Here is a 15615-nt window from a genome sequence, read left to right on the forward strand (position 1 = left end):
TAACTTTTTATGAACTTTACTATAAATTCCTCACAGGGCTGTTTTCAACTAGAATATAAATATCAAATCTATGAACTTGAATATAAATATTATAAATTATGAATACATTTTCCCAGGGGTACACTTTCCTCAAGAGAGCTTTATTTTTGAAAACCTCATGAAAACACATTTACACATACGTGTATGATGCTGCAGGAAACCTCATGAAAACACCTTTACACATAAGTGTATGATGCTGCAGGAATCCTCATGAAAACACCTTTACACATAAGTGTATGATGCTGCAGGAAACCTCAAGAAAACACATTTAAACATAAGTGTATGATGCTGCAGGAAACCTCATGAAAACACCTTTACACATAAGTGTATGATGCTGCAGGAAACCTCATGAAAACACCTTTACACATAAGTGTATGATGCTGCAGGAAACCTCATGAAAACACATTTACACACAAGTGTATGATGCTGCAGGAAACCTCATGAAAACACCTTTACACAAGTGTATGATGCTGCAGGAAACCTCATGAAAACACATTTACACACACAAGTGTATGATGCTGCAGGAAACCTCATGAAAACACATTTACACATAAGTGTATGATGCTGCAGGAAACCTCATGAAAACACATTTACACACACAAGTGTATGATGCTGCAGGTACTTAAACATGTTACCGTGCTCCCACTGACGGGCTAACCTGGTGCAGAAAAGCAAATAAACAATAAGAAACAACTTGCAAAACCCAGTCCAGATTAGCAGCAGGTACAGTATAAAATCAGAGACAGTTCTTGTTTAGGAAAATGACCATATCCGCCTTCTCAGGCAGGATGCGTGAGCGTTCTGGACAGATAGTGTCTCCTGCTGTGGAAAACACACGTTCGCTGGGTGTGGAAGAAGCTTGAACGCATGAATAGGAGAAAGCGAGATATGATAGCAAAGGATAAGTCTTTTGTTGGTTCCACCACCATGCAGCAGGGTCGTCAGACATAAGTATCGGTGGAACGTCCTGGTACATCTGCAGCTCTCTCTCCACTCGTTTCTTGATGGACATGGAGCTCTGTTATTTCGCGGTTATTTCATTTTTTTTTGGTAAAGTAAAGCCACACTTTCGACCGCCGACGCCCGTTATCCATGCTTGAGCTTGACTGACTCGCTCGGCTATGCTAACACTTCCGGCGGTGGGCGCTTCTTCGTTGGTGTTCAGCGGCTTCTTCTTCCGGTCGGCGGACTGGGTATCGAAACTAGGAATCGAAATTTAAACTTTTGAACGATTCCGGGAGAATCGGAAAGTTAGTCCCGGTTCCAATCGATACTCGATACCCAACCCTAAGTATCACACTTTCCAAATCTTCCCGATTCTGCGGACGACTCCAGAAAATCGTCCCTTTCTCGACTGGAATGACAAATCTGATTCGGATGTTTTTGTGTGCGCATAAAATGTTGTAGCTTTTGCCCCCGGATATTGAAAGGATGACGAGGAGATGGTCCGTCAACAACCACTTTATTAAACCGAGCAACCACCAGATGTCTTAATCCTGTTCGGCCAAATCCAAAGTGTGCTCTGAGTTTTGGCGCCCCGTGCCATTGAGCTTGCCGCCCCAGATTTAAGACAAGGCCCCAACTTATTACTCTGCTCTGCTCATTAGAAAGCAATTGTCCTCTCAGCTGCGTTGCTCCGCCACCAAGAACACGTTCCTTGCTCGGAATTCCTCAGGAAATGCTCAGCTGCAGGGTGGGAAGTAAGCTTTTTTTTTTCTTTCTTTCTTAAAGTCACCGGAGAGTGTGATTGTTGAAGCATATTTAATGCATGAGCATGTAGGAGGTGGGAACTCAAACACAGCCCATGCTGTCGACGGGACCCATCCTCCGTGTTTACGGCCAGAATAGATCTGTCCTGTGGTGTTTCCTCGCTGTGATCTCTTCAGGGCCTGGCTCCCTTCCAGAGCGTTCCGCTCACAACGACGTTCAGATGTATAGACGCAGGGTGCCATTCGCTCTCCCCTGCGGCTCCATCACTTACATTCATGGTTTCCTGCGTATTGGCAAACAGATGTGTGTGGCAGGCTTGGGCTATTATTTTGACTCGGGGGCCAAATTTAGAGGAAAAAATGTGTCTGGGGGCCGGTATATCTGTTTTTTAGGAACATTTATACAAAACCTCACAATAATGTCTGATTGAACGCTGATTAACTGGCTGGAATATAAAGACAATATAACATACATCCATAAACGTGGATGCACATGCAAAAGTGCAATATATTTATCTGTACAGTAATCTATTTATTTATGCAGGCTGTTTTTTTTTATTTTGTCTTTCTTCATTTTTCTTTTTTTGCCATTGCTCAAAGAAAAAAAAATAATGACAAAAAAATCCATGTTATAATGAATTATTTTCAGGGCTCCAATTACTTCAAATATTTCACTTTAAAATGTTTTATGTGGTAAATATTGCATATAATGTGTAGTAGCTAGGGATGTCCGATAATGGCTTTTTGCCGATATCTGATATTCCGATATTGTCCAACTCTTTAATTACCGATACCAATATCAACCGATACCGATATCAACCGATATATGCAGTCGTGGAATTAACACATTATTATGCCTAATTTGGACAACCAGGTATGGTGAAGATAAGGTACTTTTTTAAAAAATTAGTAAAATAAGATAAATAAATTAAAAACATTTTCTTGAATAAAAAAGAAAGTACAACAATATAAAAACAGTTACATAGAAACTAGTAATGAATGAAAATTAGTAAAATTAACTGTTAAAGGTTAGTACTATTAGTGGACCAGCAGCACGCACAATCATGTGTGCTTACGGACTGTATCCCTTGCAGACTGTATTGATATATATTGATATATAATGTAGGAAGCAGAATATTAATAACAGAAAGAAACAACCCTTTTGTGTGAATGAGTGTAAATGGGGGAGGGAGGTTTTTTGGGTTGGTGCACTAATTGTAAGTGTATCTTGTGTTTTTTATGTTGATTTAATAAAAAAATAAAAATAAAAATAAAAAAACGATACCGATAATAAAAAAAACGATACCGATAATTTCCGATATTACATTTTAATGCACATATCGGCCGATATTATCGGACATCTCTAGTAGTAGCCATATAAAAACATCAAAGTGTTCTTTGACAAAAGCGCATAAAACAAACAAAATAATAGTTCCATATCTGAAGTTGATCTCGTAACTTAAGTGTTGAAAGTAAAAAAAAAAACCTAATAAAAATGTATCACTTTATGAGTGGGGCACCTTTTGGATCCCAAATATATTTAGTGATTTTTTATTTATCTTTTCATTGTGATTACTCAAAAATATGAAATTATTAAAATCAATGGTGTCCTCCATTATTGATCTTTTAGGCCTCTAATTACTAAATACTGCATATTTCAGTTTTACTATAAAAAAAAAAAACGAAGTTGTTTTTGACAGAAAAGCCAATTTGTATTACTTAATATCAACTTTAAGTTGATATAGAGATTATATACTGTAAGCGTTAAATAATTTAAAAAAAAAACGATTATCCGACTTATTTTTAACATTTTAATGACTGAGACCATTTATGGTCCCCGGGACCCATAAAGGTAAAATAAATAAAAAATGCATATATTTTGTTATGGTTTGAAAATAAAAAAAATATTAAAATGGCCCCCACATGCTTTAATTTTTCCGTGTGCGGCCCTCAGTGGAAAAAGTTTGGACACCCCTGAGCTAAAAATGTTGTTCTTATCTGTACTGTAAAGTTCATATTTGAATGACAATAAAAGGAAGTCTAAGTCTAAAAACGTTATGACAGACCGCCTTAAAAAAATTAAGGGAATTTTAAAATTTTTTACTGAATGAGACACCCAGAATGTACATGAAAATAAAGAATGTGGGATTTACAACATTAACTATGAAGGATAAAACACTGAATATTGACAACATATGAACGTCACACCCCCTCTCCATCCACATATTTTACAATCAACAAAAATGCAACAAACACAGCGAAATATGAATAGTGTAATATGCTGCAAAAAACTTTTTTTTCCCCCCATGTAAAATCTATTGTCATTTTTACAGTGCACAATTTGATGTATATCTGTATATCTATTTTTAGTAACACTAATACAAAACCTCACAATAATGTCTGATTGAACGCTAAACACGTTATGACAGACCGCCTTAAATGAATATGGAATTTTAATTTTTTTACTGAATGAGACACCCAGAATGTACATGAAAATAAAGAATGTGGGATTTACAATTTTACCTATGACCGATAAAACACTGAATATCGACAACATATGAACGTCACACCCCCTCTCCATCCACATATTTTACAGTCAAGCGAAACGCAACAAAAATGCAACAAAAACAGTGAAATATGAACCCGAAGGGTGGAAAAAAAAAACACCTACAATCTGATACATCTGATACATCACTAAGCTTTAGAACTTTGTTGTAAAAATCTCCTTCCGCGTCTGTCCCTGACACCCACATTCCAGGCTCTGGAAACACTCTGTGGAAACGCTCCCCACCCACACTGCTTGGTGCCTCGTCTGAGCTGCTGTGACTTAGATGACCATAGTAACTAATTAGATGACCATAGTAGCTAATTAGATGACCCTAGTAACTACTTAGATGACCATAGTAACTAATTAGATGACCATAGTAGCTAATTAGACGACCATAGTAACTACTTAGATGACCATAGTAACTAATTAGATGACCATAGTAGCTAATTAGATGACCATAGTAACTAATTAGATGACCATAGTAACTAATTAGATGACCATAGTAGCTAATTAGATGACCATAGTAACTACTTAGATGACCATAGTAACTAATTAGATGACCATAGTAAGTAATTAGATGACCATAGTAGCTAATTAGATGCCCATAGTAACTACTTAGATGACCATAGTAATTAATTAGATGACCATAGTAGCTAATTAGATGACCATAGTAACTACTTAGATGACCATAGTAACTAATTAGATGACCATAGTAACTAATTAGATGACCATATTAGCTAATTAGACGACCATAGTAACTATTTAGATGACCATAGTAACTAATTAGATGACCATAGTAACTAATTAGATGACCATAGTAACTAAGTATATCATGCAAAAGTGCAGATTCCAAGCATTAAAACACTTAGTATTAAAGATGTCCGATAATATCGGCCTGCCGATATTATCGGCTGATATATGCGTTAAAATGTAATATCGGAAATTATCGGTATCGGTTTTTTGTATTATCGGTATCATTTTTTTTTGTTTTTTGTTTTTTTTTGTTTTTTTTAATTAAATCAACATAAAAAACACAAGATACACTTACAATTAGTGCACCAACCCAAAAAACCTCCCTCCCCCATTTACACTCATTCACACAAAAGGGTTGTTTCTTTCTGTTATTAATATTCTGCTTCCTACATTATATATCAATATATATCAATACAGTCTGCAAGGGATACAGTCCGTAAGCACACATGATTGTGCGTGCTGCTGCTCCACTAATAGTATTAACCTTTAACAGTTAATTTTACTCATTCTCATTCATTACTAGTTTCTATGTAACTGTTTTTATATTGTTGTACTTTCTTTTTTATTCAAGAAAATGTTTTTAATTTATTTATCTTATTTTACTAATTTTTTTTAAAAAGTACCTTATCTTCACCATACCTGGTTGTCCAAATTAGGCATAATAATGTGTTAATTCCACGACTGCAATATCGGCATATCGGATATCGGCAAAAAGCCATTATCGGACATCTCTACTTAGTATAGTTGAAGAGTTACGGTCATTAGAAAACATGACTGCACATCATAATGGCAGCTACACTTTACATCTTAAACATGTAAAAAAAAATGATTTGGGAATGTCCGGCGGGCCAGATTGAAAAGCTTCACGGGCCGCATGTGGCCCTCGGGCCTTAATTGGCCCAGATCTGGCACATGGGCACAGCGTTCCCTACTTCCAGATTGGATGCATTTGTCTGACTTGTAATTCAAGATGGTGACTGGATAAATGGCTGTTTGATGAAAATAATCTGTGTTAATACATTATTCGTGAGCAAACGTCAGGTTTTATTCCACTTTGTTAAGACTTACTCTCGGTAATTATGGGCCTGCTGCGAAGCAAGCAGCTCATTCATTCCTGCACAGCAGCAATGAATGAGCTGCTTGCTATTAATATTGCTTGGACTTATTCATACAAAGCTGTGCTTGGGCACGATTTCCCCCGCCGTCCTCCCCTGGCGCCCGCTGGCCCGAGGTCACACTGCGCATTCCAGCCATTGCCTGTTCGCTTGTCCCCTCACTTCTATTCTATTTCCTTGATTTAGTGGATTATTTCCAGTAGGGTTGTACGGTATACCGGGACTAGTATAGTATTGTGGTACTAATGAATCAAAAACGGTACTATACTCTGTTTGAAAAGTACCAGTTCCCGGGCATTTCATCACGACGTCACATTGCTGGTTTTACGAGCAGAGGAGCATGTTCGGCAGCGCGCACACACAGAGTACTTACAAGCAGACACAGCGTGTAGACAGAAAGGGGAGAACGGCCGCATTTTGGCGTAAAAAGTAAAGATAAAGGTGAAGTTATAACACTGAAACACCCTCAGGAAGAGGTGCTTTAAGACGTCCATCCTCTAAATCACTAATCCTCGCGTCCATGGCGACAAATAAAGTAAGTTTCTTACAAGTACCATTATCACTGGAGGGCGAGGAATAGCTAAACATGCTTCACTACACACCGTAGGAGGATACAATAGCTCACCGGCGTCACAATGTAAACAAATGCCATTAGTGGATCTACACCTGACATCCACTGTAATGATACCAAGTACAAAAGCGTATCTAGTCGATACTACTATGATTACATCGATATTTTTTATCGTCACAAAATCTTTTTTCCTTTCTAAAATTCTTATTATGTTTATAAACTTAGGAAATACGTCCCTGGACACATGAGGACTTTGAATATGACCAATGTATGATCCTGTAACTACTTGGTATCGGATCCATACCTAAATGTGTGGTATCATACAAAATTAATGTAAAGTATCAAAGAAGAGAAGAATAAGTGATGATTACATTTGAACAGAAGTGTAGATAGATCATGTTGAAACAGAAAGTAAGCAGATATTAACAGTAAATGAGCAAGTAGATTAATAATCATTTTTTACAGTTTGTCCTTTATAATGTAGACAAAATAATAGGTGTATAAATGACACAATATGTTACATTTGATCGCTTGCCCGTACGTGCGTGCCGCTATGTGCATGTCACGTACGTAACTTTGGGGAAATATATGTGCTGTATGAACTTTCCGGAGGTGAACGGTACTTTGGGCTGTGGGATTGAGTGTGTTGTGCGGGTGTTTGAGTTGTATTGGTGGCTTATATGGACGGGAGGGGGGAGGTGTTTGTTATGTGGATTACTTTGTGGCATATTAAATATAAGCCTGGTTGTGTTGTGGCTAATAGAGTATATATATATGTCTTGTGTTTATTTACTGTTTTAGTCATTCCCAGCTGAATATCTGGTCCCACCCGCCTCTCACAGCATCTTCCCTATCTGAATCGCTTCCACTGCCCTCTAATCCTTCACTCTCACTTTCCTCATCCACGAATCTTTCATCCTCGCTCAAATTAATGGGGTAATCGTCGCTTTCTCGGTCAGAATCGCTCTCCCTGCTGGCGGCCATGATTGTAAACAATGTGCAGATGTGAGGAGCTCCACAGCCTGTGACGTCACGCTACTTCCGGTACAGGCAAGGCTTTTTTTTATCAGCGACCAAAAGTTGCGAACTTTATCGTCGATGTTCTCTACTAAATCCTTTCAGCAAAAATATGGCAATATCGCGAAATGATCAAGTATGACACATAGAATGGATCTGCTATTCCCGTTTAAATAAGAACATTTCATTATAGTAGGCCTTTAAGGACTAAATTACAATATTAAACATATGTTTCATGTACACTAAGATTTTTTTGTTAAAATAAAGCCAATAATGCCAATTTTTTTGTGGTCTACTTTTTTTAGAATAGTATAGAAAAGTATGGAAAAGTACTTTGATACTTGGGTACCGGTACCAAAATATTGGTATTGAGACAACCCTGATTTCCAGTCTTATTTGGAGTTGTTGTGATTATGTATTCTTCACATTTTGCGGGTATTTTATTTCTGTTAAGGCAAGTTCAAGTCATTCTATGACGTGTGTGTGTATGTATGTGTGTGTGTGTGTGTGTGTGTGTGTGTGTGTGTGTGTGTGTGTGTGTGTGTGTGTGTGTGTGTGTGTGTGTGTGTGTGTGTGTGTGTGTGTGTGTGTGTGTGTGTGTGTGTGTGTGTGCGTGTGCATAGAATCGCACCACACTCTGGCGACACATACCATGATTTAGGTGTCATGAGGGCACAGTACGATTGGCGTAGTCACTTTTCATGCAATCATCGGAAGCTCTCGGCCCCGACGTCCTGCACTGTCTGGCTGTCAGTCTCTGGGTCGTCGGGCGTTCCACATGTCCATCAACACTGACAGGTCTTAGGTGACTGAATGTGTGTGTGCTGTAACTGGAGAGGCTTTCAGAAACCCAATGACTGCGTGAAGTGAAACCATTGGGTGGTCAACTTGTCAATGCCTATATGTGACCCGTGCTGGCAAAATGAGTCGGAATACGCACAGGCTAATTTTGACCTACAGGCAAATAAGTGAAAAAAATGTATCTTGGTTGAAATTGAGATTTTCACAAAAATGAGTCCATAAAGCCACAATCTAGCGATCCCAATCATCGAAATAGCAAGAAAACATCTTAAATCACCTTTATTTGAAGGTTTTGTACGAGGTATGTCTTCAGAAATTAGTCCTTTGTGTTAAAATTCCTTGAGAAAATCAAGTGTTTTCAACGCTCACTCGCGGCAATAAGGGGGAATCCCCCCTAGCCATATTTGGTATCATTGTGACGCCAAGTTGACCTACTTTCTAAAAATGAGCATGGAATTCCCGATGACGCCATTCTGAACCAATAGAATTTGAGTTTTTAAACCTGTCCCGACGTAAACAAATCCGGCTTGTTGCTAAGCGGTCGCTGTGAGGCGTACCCTCATTGGTTGAATCACCCCGTGCGGTGCATTGTGGTATCATGGCAGCGCCCTGATGAAAAACAACACACAGTAATTCGAGCGAAATATTTGGTGAAAAAAGGTGATTTTTGAACATTTAATTATTATTTTTGTGGATAAGTTAGACCAGGGGTCACCAAACTTTTTGAAACCAAGAGCTACTTCTTGGGTACTGATTAATGCGAAGGGCTACCAGTTTGATACACACTTAAATAAATTGCCAGAAATTGCCAGAAATTGCCAATTTACCTTTAACTCTATGTTATTATTAATAATTAATGATATTTACACTTAATTGAACGGTTTAAAAGAGGAGAAAACATGAAAAAAATGACAATTAAATTTTGAAACATAGTTTATCTTCAATTTCGACTCTTTAAAATTCAAAATTCAACCGAAAAAAAGAAGACAAAAACTAGCTAATTCGAATCTTTTTGAAAAAATTTAAAAAAGAATTTATGGAACATCATTAGTAATTTTTCCTGATTAAGATTCATTTTAGAATTTTGATGACATGTTTTAAATAGGTTAAAATCCAATCTACACTTTGTTAGAATATGTAACAAATTGGACCAAGCTATATTTCTAACAAAGACGATTCATTATTTCTTCTAGATTTTCCAGAACAAAAATTTTAAAATAAATTCAAAAGATTTTGAAATAAGATTTTAATTTGATTCTACAGATTTTCTAGATTTGCCAGAATATTTTTTTTAAATTTTAATCATAATAAGTTTGAAGAAATATTTCACAAATATTCTTTGTCGAAAAAACAGAAGCTAAAATGAAGAATTAAATCAAAATGTATTTATTTACAATAAAAAAAATACATTTACTTGAACATTGATTTAAATTGTCAGGAAAGAAGAGGAAGGAATTTAAAAGGTAAAAAGGTATATGTGTTTAAAAATCCTAAAATCATTTTTAAGGTTGTATTTTTTCCCTAAAATTGTCTTTCTGAAAGTTATAAGAAACAAAGTAAAAAAAATAATGAATTTATTTAAACAAGTGAAGACCAAGTCTTTAAAATATTTTCTTGGATTTTCAAATTCTATTTGAGTTTTGTCTCTCTTAGAATTAAAAATGTCGAGCAAAGCGAGACCAGCTTGCTAGTAAATAATTAAAATTTAAAAAATAGAGGCAGCTCACTGGTAAGTGCTGCTATTTGAGCTACTTTTAGAACAGGCCAGCGGGCTACTCATCTGGTCCTTACGGGCTACCTGGTGCCCGCGGGCACCGCGTTGGTGACCCCTGAGTTAGACTGTTTTACATTCCGTAATGGATTTAGAAGGTGGAGAGGGTACACAGGCGGTTGCAAGTGCGCTAAATTCACTGCAGTCGGCGAATCTTCTTAGTGCTGCTGGTCAGGAATATTACGGACAGCTGACCAGCTGACAAACTGACCAGTGAACAAAAAAACTGTGACATAACAGTGTTGACATTTTTGTACATAACCGTTTTCAATAGAGTTGAATATATATTTTTCCTTTAGACATGGGATTTTACTTTAATTGTACCAATTTTGGTGTTGCTACAAGGACTTTTAAGGTATGGTTGCTATGGAGTTTTGTTTTGGAACATTCTTATTCTGGAACAGTAAACTTTAAGCTGGTTTTTCTCAAAACCGACCCTCAAACTTGGTCGACTTCAATCGGATGTAACGCGGTCATTTTCTGTCCGATTCCAACAAACCATATATCATTTTGAAGGTCTTTAGATGGAGAATGTGTAAATAACAATAACTCAGTTTTTAAAATTTCCTCATTGTGACTCATTTTGCCAGCACAGGTCACACACAGTATATTCATTCTATTACAGCACCATGAATGTTGATGTCAGTCTATTGATGTGTTCATGCACAGTGGTCATGCACAGTATTCACTGCACGGTGCTTGTACAAACCCTGTTTCCATATGAGTTGGGAAATCTTGTTAGATGTAAATATAAACGGAATACAATGATTTGCAAATCATTTTCAACCCATATTCAGTTTTTTTTGCAAATAATCATTAACTTAAGAATTTGATGCCAGCAACACGTGACAAAGAAGTTGGGAAAGGTGGCAATAAATACTGATAAAGTTGAGGAATGCTCATAAAACACTTATTTGGAACATCCCACAGGCAAATTGGGAACAGGTGGGTGCCATGATTGGGTATAAAAGTAGATTCCATGAAATGCTCAGTCATTCACAAACAAGGATGGGGCGAGGGTCACCACTTTGTCAACAAATGCGTGAGCAGATTGTTGAACAGTTTAAGAACAACATTTCTCAACCAGCTATTGAAATGAGTTTAGGGATTTCACCATCTACGCTCCGTAATATCATCAAAGGGTTCTGAGAAATCACTGCACGTAAGCAGCTAAGCCCGTGACCTTCCATCCCTCAGGCTGTACTGATTCAACAAGCGACATCAGTGTGTAAAGGATATCACCACATGGGCTCAGGAACACTTCAGAAACACACTGTCAGTAACTACAGTTGTTCGCTACATCTGTAAGCGCAAGTTAAAACTCTCCTATGCAAGGCGCAAACCGTTTATCAACAACACCCAGAAACGCCGTCGGCTTCGCTGGGCCTGAGCTCATCTAAGACGGACTGATACAAAGTGGAAAAGTGTTCTGTGGTCTGACGAGTCCACATTTCCAATTGTTTTGGGAAACTGTGGACGTCGTGTCGTCGGGACCAAAGAGGAAAAGAACCATCCGGATTGTTCTAGGCGCAAAGTTGAAAAGCCAGCATGTGTGATGGTATGGGGGTGTATTAGTTTTAAAAAATTTATATGATGTTTAAAACTCAGTAAATACGTCCCTGGACACATGAGGACTTTGAAAATGACCAATGTATGATCCTGTAACTACTTGGTATCGGATCGATCCTTAAATGTGTGGTATCATCCAAAACTAATGTAAAGTATCAAAGAAGAGAAGAATAAGTGATTATTACATTTTAACAGAAGTGTAGATAGAACATGTTGAAACAGAAAATAAGCAGATATCAACAGTAAATGAACAAGTAGATTAATAATCCATGTTTACAGTTTGTCCTTTATAACGTTGACAAAATAATAGGTGTATAAATGACACAATATGTTACTGCAGACTAATTAGGAGTCTTTGTTTGTTTACTTACTACTAAAAGACAAGTTGTCTAGTATGTTCACTATTTTATTTAAGGACTAAATTGCAATAATAAACATATGTTTCATGTACCCTAAGATGTTTTGTTAAAATAAAGCCAATAATGACATTTTTTGTGGTCCCCTTTATTTAGAAAAGTATCAAAGTACCTGCAGATATTAACAGTAAATGAACAAGTAGATTAATAATCAATTTTTACAGTTTGTCCTTTATAATGTTGACAAAATAATAGGTGTATAAATGACACAATATGTTACTGCATACGTCAGCAGACTAATTAGGAGTCTTTGTTTGTTTACTTACTACTAAAAGACAAGTTGTCTAGTATGTTCACTATTTTATTTAAGGACTAAATTGCAATAATAAACATATGTTTCATGTACCCTAAGATTTTTTGTTAAAATAAAAAAATAAAATAAAATACCGGTACCAAAATATGTTTCGGGACAACACTACTATATACTGTATATAAAAAAGACAACGCTAAAACCGCCTCCCAGCATTTACTTAGGGCTGCAACAACTATTCGATTAAATCGATCAAAATCGATTATAAAAATAGTTGCCGATTAATTTAGTCATCGATTCGTTGGATCTATGCTATGCGCATGCGCAGAGGCTTTAAAAAAAATAAAAAATACTTTTTTTTTTATTATTATTTTTTTTTTAAATAAACCTTTATTTATAAACTGCAACATGTACAAACTGCTGAGAAACAATAATCAAAATAAGTATGGTGCCAGTATGCTGTTTTTTTTTCAATAAAATACTGGATAGGATAAAAATGTAGTTTGTCTCCTTTATCCGATTATTAATCGATTAATCGAAGTAATAATCGACAGATTAATCGATTATCAAATTAATCGTTAGTTGCAGCCCTACATTTACTGCTAAAAGAATGCAGCAGTTGCATTGACACACTGCACAAGTACGTCAGTAGATGCGAGCGTGGTGTGGTTCAGGTGGACCACACTTGCCGGGCCGGTGGCACTTCTCATCGGCGGGTCTGACGAGGCGCCAGTTTGAGCGCCGAGACGACAGGTTTCCACTTCGGCGTTGGGCACGTGGGCTCTTGGTTCAAACTGGGTTAGCAGCACCACAGCCAGAGCGTGTCGGCGGAGGGTTCCCCGAGCACCAGATGTCGGCTTAAATAAATGGCGGTCTACTTTTTTTTTTTCATGCTTCAACGCTCCAAGCTCTAAACATTTGCATAAATACTGTATGTGTGCATTTGGCTAAACGGCAGTATCATTTCATTAGCAGTTGAACAGCAGCAGTTGCTGCTTTTCTATTTTGAAAGCAAGTTGCATTCTACCTTGCAAAAGGGTTGTACGGTATACCGGTACTCAGGCCCGGCCCTAACCAATCTGGCGCCCTAGGCAAGATTTTAGGTGGCGCCCCCCCACATCGGCAGTGAAGTGTATATACTCGCAAGAAACCGAATAGCTTTGTCTTTGACCTTTTTTTTTACTTAAAGAAAGCAAATTAACAATCAGAATAGTTAACAAGATTAAAAAAAATATGGATGAATAAATGAATACAAAAAATAAAAAATGAATATATGAAATACAATATTTTTTACATACATAAACACAAAATAAAACGTGTCAACAAGTTGCATAAAATAAATTAAAAATACAATATAAATAAGGCACTGCACAAAACAAGATATCAAACCAGTATGACTTTAACAACTATATTACAAAAAAAGGGGATCCTACAGAGTTCTCTATTTGTGCTTTTTAATATTGCATTAACTAGAATGACTTACAAATTACTGTACACCAGGGAGTACTGTAATTACCTAACGTTACATTGTTATTTTCCATAACAATTTAGCCTCCTCCACAATATTAACCCGACGTTAAAACAGAACTAGCTATTTATTGATTAGCAATTGCCGAATCATGTAACATTAGCTTAATGCTAAAAAGCCAGGTTACTATCACATTCTGTAACAGACAAATAATTTCATGTAGGCTAACGTTACCTACCTGCTACCTCTGTCTTTTTCTCATTTCTCCTCTTCTTTTCTCTTTTTTCTTCCCTGGGCACCTGACAGTTTTGGCCGTTTTGACATCTTGTGTTGATTTTTTTATGTGGTGACGTCCAAAAAAAGTCATGATACGGGAAGGGAGGGGGCGCACCGTGCCGGGGGAGGGGCATCGTAATGTTGTAACAAATAATATTTATATTAAATAGGCTTTACTTTGCATTTTAATTAACGTGGGATTATTTTATGTATTTAGAAATAATAGTACCAACTTTTTTTTCTTTTTTTTTTTTTTTTCCCTCCAACATTTGTGGCACTGGCGTTGCGCCCCCTAATGGACGGCGCCCTTAGCACTTGCCTATACGGCCTATGCCACGGGCCGGCCCTGCCGGTACTAGTATAGCATCGCTGTACTAAGGAGTCAAAAACGGTACTATACTCTGTTTGAAAAGTACCGGTTCGCCATTTATTTTTCATTTTTTTACAGGCATGACGGCGCGTCGTCATGTCATGACATTGCTGGTTTTACGAGCAGAGGAGCATGTTCGGCAGCGCACACACACAGAGTACTTACAAGCAAACACAGTGTTTAGACAGAAAAGGGAGAATGGACGCATTTCGGCCTAAAAAGTAAAGATAAAGGTGAAGTTATAACACTAAAACACCCTCAGGAAGAGGTGCTTTAAGACAGCTAACAGCCTCCATGGCTACAAATAATGTACATTTCTTACACGTACCATTATCACTGGAGGACGAGGAATAGCTAAACATGCTTCACTACACACCGTAGGAGGATACAATAGCTCACCGGCGTCACAATGTAAACAAACGCCATGGGTGGATCTACACCTGACATCCACTGTAATGATACCAAGTACAAGAGCGTATCTAGTCAATACTATTATGATTACATCGATATTTTTTGGACACATGAGGACTTTGAATATGACCAATGTATGATCCTGTAACTACTTGGTATCGGATCAATACCTAAATGTGTGGTATCATCCAAAACTAATGTAAAGTATCAAAGAAGAGAAGAATAAGTGATTATTACATTTTAACAGAAGTGTAGATAGAACATGTTCAAACAGGAAATAAGCAGATATTAAAAGTAAATGAACAAGTAGATTAATAATACATTTTTACAGTTTGTCCCTTATAATGTTGACAAAATAATAGGTGTATAAATGACACAATATGTTACTGCGTACGTCAGCAGACTAATTGGGAGTCTTTGTTTGTTTACTTACTACTAAAAGACAAGTTGTCTAGTATGTTCACTATTTTATTTAAGGACTAAATTGCAATAATTAACATATGTTCAATGTACACTACCGTTCAAAAGTTT

General features: G+C 37.0%; 1 protein-coding gene across 3 annotated transcripts in view; it reads left to right on the forward strand.

Moving 5' to 3' along the window:
- The window catches only part of tln2b (talin 2b), a 410959-nt gene that overhangs the window by 23875 nt on the left and 371469 nt on the right, over positions 1-15615 (forward strand). The gene's annotated exons all lie outside the window — the stretch shown is intronic.

The sequence above is a fragment of the Entelurus aequoreus genome, linkage group LG10 (assembly GCF_033978785.1).
Source record: "Entelurus aequoreus isolate RoL-2023_Sb linkage group LG10, RoL_Eaeq_v1.1, whole genome shotgun sequence".
NCBI lineage: Eukaryota > Metazoa > Chordata > Actinopteri > Syngnathiformes > Syngnathidae > Entelurus > Entelurus aequoreus.